The sequence below is a fragment of the Diadema setosum genome, chromosome 18 (assembly GCF_964275005.1).
Source record: "Diadema setosum chromosome 18, eeDiaSeto1, whole genome shotgun sequence".
Lineage (NCBI taxonomy): Eukaryota > Metazoa > Echinodermata > Echinoidea > Diadematoida > Diadematidae > Diadema > Diadema setosum.
In genome coordinates, this window is record NC_092702.1 from 32606296 (window position 1) to 32615972 (window position 9677).

Genomic DNA, 9677 nt, shown 5'->3' on the forward strand with positions numbered 1-9677 from the left:
CTCAAAGTTTGTTAAAAACAGTGAAATCCATAATTACCCTACAAGACACAGTGGATCATATCCCTTTTCCCCCGTTCGCACAGTTTTAGCCCTTAAGACAATTACTTCGACCGGCCCTTCTTTCTGGGATGAGTTAGATTCTGTTCGGTTGCAATCAAGTTCTTTAAGTTTCTTTAAGCAAAATCTAAAAGCCAATTTTTTTAAATCCTTAGTTTAATTACTTGCCGTGATCATTTGATATATGTGTGCTTATTCGCAATGATGCCTCGCTCGGGTGACTACATTTGCTTGACCAATATTGCAACTTTATGTAGCATTGAAACCTTGAGTTTTATCATGAACATTACAAACTATTTTGTACATTCCGTAGATTTTATCATCATCTCGACATATTGAATTTCTTATATATTTAGTCATCTTTCGTAATTAGCATGTTGTACTAAACGCTAATATTATTACTTTGGAACCTACATTCTACAAGCATTGCTTTTTAGTAGGTTCCTCATATTACACGTCATTATATTATTATGTCCTTATACATTTGTGAAATTATGTCTAAAATTGACTCTTGTGTTAAACATGTTTTACTTCAAAATCAAATGGAATAAATGAAACCTGAATGTGAAATGTGGAATATGGAACATGAATAATAAAAATATATATATATATATATATATATATATTTGGCACGTTTCACTTTCGAAATCTTTTGTGTTTCCAAGGTGTATGTCTCGGCATACTCTGTTTATAAGGATTCTCTACTGCTCATCTGACATTTTCAAGGACAAAACATGAGAATTTGAAAGATATATCAACTTTAACAATTTTCAAGGAAGGAGTAGTGTACAGTCTACAAGAGGGGACAATTTATTTTAATGGCTTGAAACGTGAAGCATGAATGACAATGAATTTCGTCTGTTTGAAAGTGAAAAATCATTCCAGAGTTACATTTCACGGAAACTTTTGGGTGTATATTTTTTTTCTTCTCGATATGTGCAAGCATACAACTAGCGCGTCAAAATAACAAATGTAAATCATGTGTTGGATCAATACAAAGCTGCACATGAGTACAGATTCCTTTAAGGATACACCTCCTGTGTTAACGTAACAGATAACACGACGGCTAACAAAAGATTTCCTGACAAGGTGTTTCATCATCGAGAAGTGTTCCTGTTACATGTATTCCTCGGCGAACACGCTGCTTCGGAATGAACTAATGCTTAATACTAATTATTGGGTACATTTCATTTCCTTCAATTATGGTGCATCTATTTTCAGTCTTTTTGCGTTGATATAAAGCGCCTTGAGCATTTAATCAGAGTGGAGAATGGCACTTAAGAAATTGCATGTACGTATTATTATTATTATTATTTCCACGTCGTTTGCGAGTCTGCTTTGTGCCATACGTCTTCTGAATAAAACAGGTGTTGATGAGGACATTTTCGGCGTCTGTTAACCACTTTTGTTGGTTTGTTTGTTTGTTTTGTTTTGTTTTTTGCTATAAAAAAATGCCAATGGAGACAACGGTAGTCATGCTATGTGTGTTGTGTTTTCTGCGCTTGTGATAACAGCTAGCTTCTCCGAGATCTTTTTTTTTTAACCGTTAGACTTGTTAATCTCACTTTTCCTTATTGTATGGTTCTGTGTGTGTATGTGGGTGCTTGTTTGTTGTTCATTTCGTTTCATTTCATTTCATTAAATTTCATTATATTTCTCACAAAAGTATAGAGTACAATATAACATTTGCATATACCTAACAAAAAGTTAGGTATCATGTATCAGAGCCGAATATATACACAGAATTTACTGTAAAATAAATATATAACTATATATAACTACAACTATATAAATATATATATATATATATATATATATATATATATATATATATATATATATATATATATACATATATATATATATATATATATATATATATATTTAGGGATATATATGTTATATATCTATATATATATATATATATATAGATATATATATATATATATTAACAGAAAGCAAAAAGATATAAATGCCACTTCATTTTTTTTTCATGTATTATGGTCATCATCAAGAAGGGAAGATTTCAATATTATTTTCAATGATACTGCATTCATTACAGAGCCAAAAATGCTTCTGAAGTTCTAATCAAAATTATCACATATATTTTGATTATTTTCCTTGTTTTTCTCCATCTTCAATCTCAAATACCTCAAGCTGACAAAAATAGAAATAAAAAGACATCAGTCTTAAGTGGCCCCAGGCCAATGGGGCCACCGCAAATGTCGACTCTCTCTCTCTCTCTCTCTCAATATATATATATATATATATATATATATATATATATATATATATATATATATGTATGTATATATATATATATATATATATATATGTATATATATATATATATATATATATATATATATATATGTATATATACATATGTAAAATTATATATGTCTGTTCTTACAAAATTTAAAGTTTATCAAAAAAAAAAACTAACTTAATTGGAATTAGAAGAAGTGAAGATGTGAAAAATGTGAAAATCTGAAGAATATACATATCGAATTTTTTTGCATGACCTTTAATCTCCCTATTAGAATTGGATTATTGGTACAGTCACAAGTCTACAGATATTACACCCTCTGTATTCTACATTAGTTGTCTCGTTTGGCTGGATAATGGTATGGCACTAAAAAGATAATACTGTCAAATATCTTAAGGAGAATCAATATGTTTTGTATTTGTGTATAGATATGTATACGTATATTACATAATGTGTGTGTTTGTGTGTGTGTGTACGTGTTGCACTAACCAATGTGATGATGTAATCTAGTTTCCGTATGGATTGTGACAAATTTATTTTGTAAAAAAACATAAGAAAAAAAACTAGTTCATTTCTGCGTTCATTCTATGACTTGATTTTAACAACAATAATATGATGAGAAACAGAAGATAATTCGTGGGTGCTAAAAAAAAAGAAAAATAATAATGCGGTATTATTCGATACCAGTCTTTGTTTCATAAGACAACAATCTTACGATTTGAATTAATGCAGAAGCCGAGACTATCAAAAGCAAATTGTTTGAAGCGATAGTAGCTCCAAACTGTGTACGCGTGGGTGTGGTGGTTTCGGTCAATAAATCAATAATTAATGAAATATCAATAATTTGCCACTTTGTATAAATTCAAGGAAAATGCATATTATGTCAGTGCTGTGCGCAAAAAGCGTACCGGTGCAGCGGTGTGCACTGTGATCGGAATTTTAACTTTGCGGAATAATATATTGCTGTTGTTTTTAGGGGAAGGGGTTGCATGGTTTAAGAACAACATTTTTTTCATAAAAGTCAACTCTTCATAATATGCCTTTAACTATTATTGTTGGGAGAGATTACAAATCAGTCTCTTTAGGATTACTTCTGACAAATGTGTCGAAATAGTCTCAAAGAAGCTCAACACTCTCCTTCACTGAATCACTAAATCAAGCAGGAACACACATCATAATGTGGTATTATGTCGGCTTGTTTTCATCTTCGAGAATTCCTTCCGACAGCAGCGACGTAAGACGACTGCGTGGTGGCTATCGCTGGCGTATATCTCCCCGGTGATCTAGGGGCCGTCTGCTCTTATCGCCCGCCGAGATTACCATCGCTTATGGCCATCTCCGTCACGGCAGACTTGATAACAACAAACACAAACGGTCCGCTATGTCCGGTTTGCCTTTACCGTCAGCTCGTAAGAGGATACAGTGGATCGAAGAATATTTACTGCTTCAACGAATGTTGAAGAATGTTAATATGTGTTCACGGACTGCACGAAAATACGTGGACAAACAGGGGTGGGGCTATTATTATCCACTAACGCTCACCCTACGACAGAGAAAACGGAGAGGTATATCTGATCTGACAGGGACCATTTCGACATGGAAAACAGATACGATATTCATCCCAACAGCAAAGTGAAAATACTGGTAGGAAAAAACGTGACCGCCTGTGAGCATCTATTTCAACATCGTTGAAGAGACAAGCAACTTGTTTTTTTTTTTCTTGCACGCGCATGCGCTTTTGAGAGATTCAGTTATAGGGTTCTCGTGTGTATGGCAACGATCGCTGACAGCCACAAGAATATATCGCAAGAAGGATACGTTTGAAAGGGGACAAAGTCATTAATTTTTTGTCCCCTCTCGTTCAAACGGTATCACCACGAAGGTTGTATTAACAACCATGTTAATGGGGAGAATGGAAGATAACTAGCGGTGTAATAGGAAAACGGAGGAAGGGGCATCTGCTTGTGTAATTGAGTAAGGAGGTCATATTCATCACTCTCGTTTTTTTTTTTTCTTTCTATAAATACTTGAGATATTAGTTTCTACGAGGTGGAAGTTATGAGCTGGTCTTCAAGAATATCATATTTATTCTGTCGCAGATTCCTTTATTGCGTCATCAGAACCAGTATTCCCTAGCGCCACAGAGCTTACTGTATGCAGATCATCCCGAAGATATCGGGTAGCAGATGATCCATATCTTCTCATTTACATGTCTCGCTCTTTATTCCGACGTGGGAGTTGAAGGTTTTCATACTCCTGCGATCTCCCTCCATCTCTTTTTACTCTCTCCCTCCCTTTCTCTCTCTTTCATCTCTCACGTTATCTCTCTCTCCCCCCTCTCCGTCTCTTCCTCTCTCTCTCTCTCTCCTACCTCTCTCCTTCTACCTGTCTGTATCAGTTTGTTTGTCTTTTCTTTTTTTTTTTATAAAAGAGATAGAAAAACGTTACAATCACGTCAATATATTCGCACCGTGCCGTCAAGAGAACAATCTAATGAACACATTTTACCAATATTCCGTCGTGCAGTTTACATTGGCACCTACCGCTACTCTAATATCTGTATTTCTCTACGTGCGTGTGTGTGTGTAATCTTCAAGTCCTTGAAGGAGACTTTCGTTGTTGATTGGAAAACGTAACAAAGACTTTCAGCATTGATCATTTCGATTGTTTGAAGCCTTATACTCTTTACTTCTCCTTCTCACTTTTCTCCCTCAACCTCCTCTTTCTTCTCTTATCTTATTTTCTTCCTTTAAATTGCCATTTTTAATACAAAAGAACTGCAAATCATTCATTTAGTTCATGCCACACCATAATTATGATACAAATTTTGTTTCTGTTATTGATGTACACATTTATCTTCTTTCTTCAAATAGGATACAGTGTAATTGACGTTTTCTGTAATATTACTGAAAAGAAATTGGATTTATACGTGTGAAATTGTGTTGAAGAAAATAAAATCAAACAATCAAACAAACCTAATCAAGCATGGACAAATAGCAAAACGCAAACAAAAAATCTACAAGTATTATTACAATTTAATCCATCCGCATGTGCTGTTCTAAGGGCATGCTCACTGCGTGCTTTTAAGTGTTTGATAAGCGATATTACTGAAAAATTACAACTTCCAATTGCAATTTCCAGGATGACGGCAAAAAACAAACAAAAAAAATTTCACCTACGCTCCCATCAAACTAGAATGCGTGTTCCAGTTTTATGCATTGACCTATGAGGTTGCAGTGCGCCTTCTAATATCCAAATAATTATGCCCATTTATTCAATATCTGTTATATTGTGTCATGATGGATTTTTTTTTGTTTTGTTTTAGTCATTCTTTAAACTGGTTACTGAACAGTGATGAATATCAAAAGCAATGTGTCTCGGCTCCCTTGCATCATCAGCTTCTGATTCGTAAAAAAAAAAAGAACATTTATGACGAATGCATCATTCATTTACGCAATGTAAAGCTTTATATTCATATGCGGTTTGATTACAAAGGCTCATTTTTCACTTCCGCAATGCCATACTCACCTTTTTTCTTTTCTTTTTTTTTTTTTTGCTGGGTTCTATAATATTTCATAAAATTTGTAGATGAAAGGGTGCAGAGAGAAGGGAAAGAAACTTTTTTTTTTTTGTAACGGTAGAAAATAAAATGTAACGATAATGATAACTGAGCAGGGGCCATTCTGCATGCAACTCGTGACGGCCTCTTAGCGGAATACCACCGATGAACAAGCGGACTCACACCTACCCGTTTCGCCTTTCCACACTGATAGTTCCCCGCGGTGACGGTGTCTGCTCTACGGCATGAATAGATAATAAGACCTACCAGCGTGTCATTAATCATTGCGAGCGCCGCTTTGTCCAGTTTCAAAGGAAGGCGGGCGTACGTGAGACAGTGACTTGCCCTTCATTGTCCCGAGAAAAGAAGAAAAAATTAAGTGATCCTTAAACTTTGCAAGAAGATGACCTATTTCTCTGTTCCTACTGGTCATCTAGAAAATAATGATTATGTACTGCGAATGATGGTCTAAATGATGTGCTTGCGTCATCACCCTATTAAGTTGTGGTTCATTTGGAAGAATTTTGTGGAAGAGACCGAAGGGGCTCTTCTTTGGTAGTTTAACTTTTATCATAAGTATAAGTACCATAACAACTGAAATAACAACTCCTATGCAAAAGTATTCACAAATGTGATTGTCGATGCATCACAATAATACAATTTATCACATTTTTTTGTTTAAGTACTTTTGTTTGTTTTTATTTGTTTTTCTGTGTTCCATATTGAAGCAACTAATATTTGGAAGCAAGCAAAGACGGCTGTAAGACTCTCGAAGAACTACAGGCAATGAAGATAAACTGCCTCGACGAAGGCTCAATCACTGCAAACAGGGTCTCGAACCAGAGACTTTATGATGGGTATAGTCCGTATAGTCTTCCACTGAATCACAATAGATCCACATATTCTTGAATGACATAGCCTTAAAAGAAAACTGTACTGACATTTTCTAATTGTCTGATAATTCTAATCTACATTTTTTGATGCCTACAACTGGAAAGAGAGGATTCTAAAACCCAGAATAAACCTGTAATGATTTTTTGAAAAAAATGAAACGAGCAAGCCAAGGAACGATCCACACAATTTGGCATACGTCACAGGTGCCACCCTCCGACTTTAGCAAAACGAACTACACATGTCAATTTACTGATGAAATCTCACATGAAGTACTGCAAAAATTGTTATTTAATAGAAATTAATTGCAATATGGAGCTGAAATAAAAATGTTAAACAATATTAATTAATCTTTAAAAGGAATCTCTTCAAAAGCTTTTTATTTAGATAAAATTTGTGGGGAATATTCCAGATATGCAAAATGAAATTGGCATCATTGTCCGAACGTGCTACCCATAGAAAACTGTGTGTAAAAAAAAAAAAGTAACGTTGCACTAACTATACTATGCATTGATGATGAGCGATAATGGTTCGACAGTTCAAACTTATCTAACGAAGATGAGGACTGAGTGATAGTCAACGGCAATCACGGTTTACGCCTAGTTAGAAGAAAACGGGCACCCAGTACACATAGACTCCAGACTAGGACTAGGACTAGTGAGCAGTCAAGGACCGAGTAGATTCTAACGTTACGTGGCAGTTCAAGTCTTGATGAGTAGGCCCCTACACTCACTCGCCGCCCCGTCGACAGCTGTACGTGCACAGCGCTAATAGGCACAGCGTAAACGTTATAGTATACATACCCCTGCTGCCAGAACTTGAAGAAAGTCCAGACGAAAGTCCAGACTCCAAGGTCTAGCGTTGCCGTTAGATCTAGGCCCTTGTGCTGCAGGCCCTGTTGTTTCTGTGCTGAATTTTGCAGGTAAGGTATCTGCTTTATGGATTTTCAAAGTTTTTGTAGTTGAGATAAATCTCATGGTGGTCGTATTAACACCAAGGACTAGATCTAGATCTACTTTAGATTTAGTAGGACCCATACCTCGGAAGAGTGCCTGACCACGTAGTGCCGCCACTTCGCGATCCAAGTGCTGGTGTAGGTATAGTGCTAGCGTACTTCCATATCCATGTAGATATCTCCAGGGCTGCCAACATTGGAAACTAGTTGAGAGTGAGACTTCCATAGGCCAATGCTATAATTTAGGAGTCAAAATGAGTGAGATCAATAGAAATGCATGTAAATGAAATAAAGTTCTAGAGTGAGAAAGGACCAAAATGAGTGAGTCTCACTCTCAATGAGTGAGAGTTGGCAGCCCTGTATCTCAAAATTCATTTAACCAAATTGCACCAAAATCACAGGAAATACTCTATGACTCATGTCCACTTGCTCACGCTAATTGGAACCAAATCGCAAGTCGGGAAGCGTAAGTGAAGTTGTCGACTTTCCTGTCGTCGCTAAAAATAATCTGCTCTGTACGACTAAACAAGAGTGATCGCGGCATAGGCCCTACCTGCCTGCGCACGCACAGACTGAAGTTAGCCATGTAATATGATGATACAAATCTTTCAAGTAATCGGGAGCAAAAAATCAATTTATAAATTATTTGAGCTAAGTCGAATGAAAAATATAGTTCGTAAATCACACAAATCGCCAAAATCATGACATTTTTTAGTTTAGTTCCCGCGTAAATTCCCCGTTCGCAAAGTACCAGTCGGCTAACTTCAGTTCTAGATTGTGCATGTCGCGTTTACCATGATCTCTCGCGAAGAGTGAGTTTTTTTGAGTGACGACTTGAAAGTCGGCGTCGATATTGATACTTCTCGATTACCGATTTTGTTCAAATATAAGACAGTATTTTGAAATATGCTTAGAAGTATATCCTGTAATTTTGGTGCGATTTGGTTCGGCGAAATTTGAGACAGCTGCATGAATAGGACAGTACACAAGTGCCGCCTGCTAGCTAAATTGGGCCTAAGCGTCGTCTGCTACTCGGTACGATTTAACGCACGCGTATGCGAGAGCTTGTAATCAGTGATATAGTTGGCACCTGTGACGTCACGACATCCGGGCTCGTCAGCTCATTAGCATAATTCTCACCCAAAAAGTTCAATTTTTAACATGAAATTACCGGCTAAATCGTTATGAAATTTTGATTCTGTTTGCACCGCTGGGTCATTTAGAATTAAAAGAACAACATATAAAAAAAAAATAAAAAACCGGTACAATGCCCTTTTATAGAAGAACCTGTTTAACATAGAGCAAGAATGATATCTTGTTGTATGTCTTTTCAGTGACAAAATAGCAACAACAAATTTACAATCCGCGTTGTTATGCCACTCACTGCTACTTTCATTGATCATTTTCCATATACCCACGTCTGATGTAATCGATCTGCTTGAAGTGTTTTCTTTTCCACAAACGTGTAGATCTTAAGTGTTCTAATCTTGACGATGTTTGCTTGGTTTAATGCATACAAATATATAACTTGATTTTTCCTGGTAATCTGTTAGCCGCGTCATGTTAATTGATATCACATGGATATTACCCTTTGGAGTCTATTCAAGAAGACCATGCAAACAAAGGAGATGGAGTATTAAAAGGAAAAAAAATATATATAAGTAAGGAATCATTCACCGTAATTCTGGACAAAAATTGAAATTTGGTCGATTAATAGTACTTATCCCATCTGCTCTTTCCTGCCTTCCGCCATAGTCCCCACTTCAGCGGAGCGGCTTTGACGCTTAATTCATAAGTTTGACTCCTCGGGTGATATTAGTAAAGCAACGGCGAGAAGAGTGGTGTGCCTCGATCTCTCTATCGCTTCTTGGTAATACTTTAATAATCTGGAGAATCACATGACACAGGTGCAATTTCCTGTTCGGTGTTTGCGAGACACTCCTCCT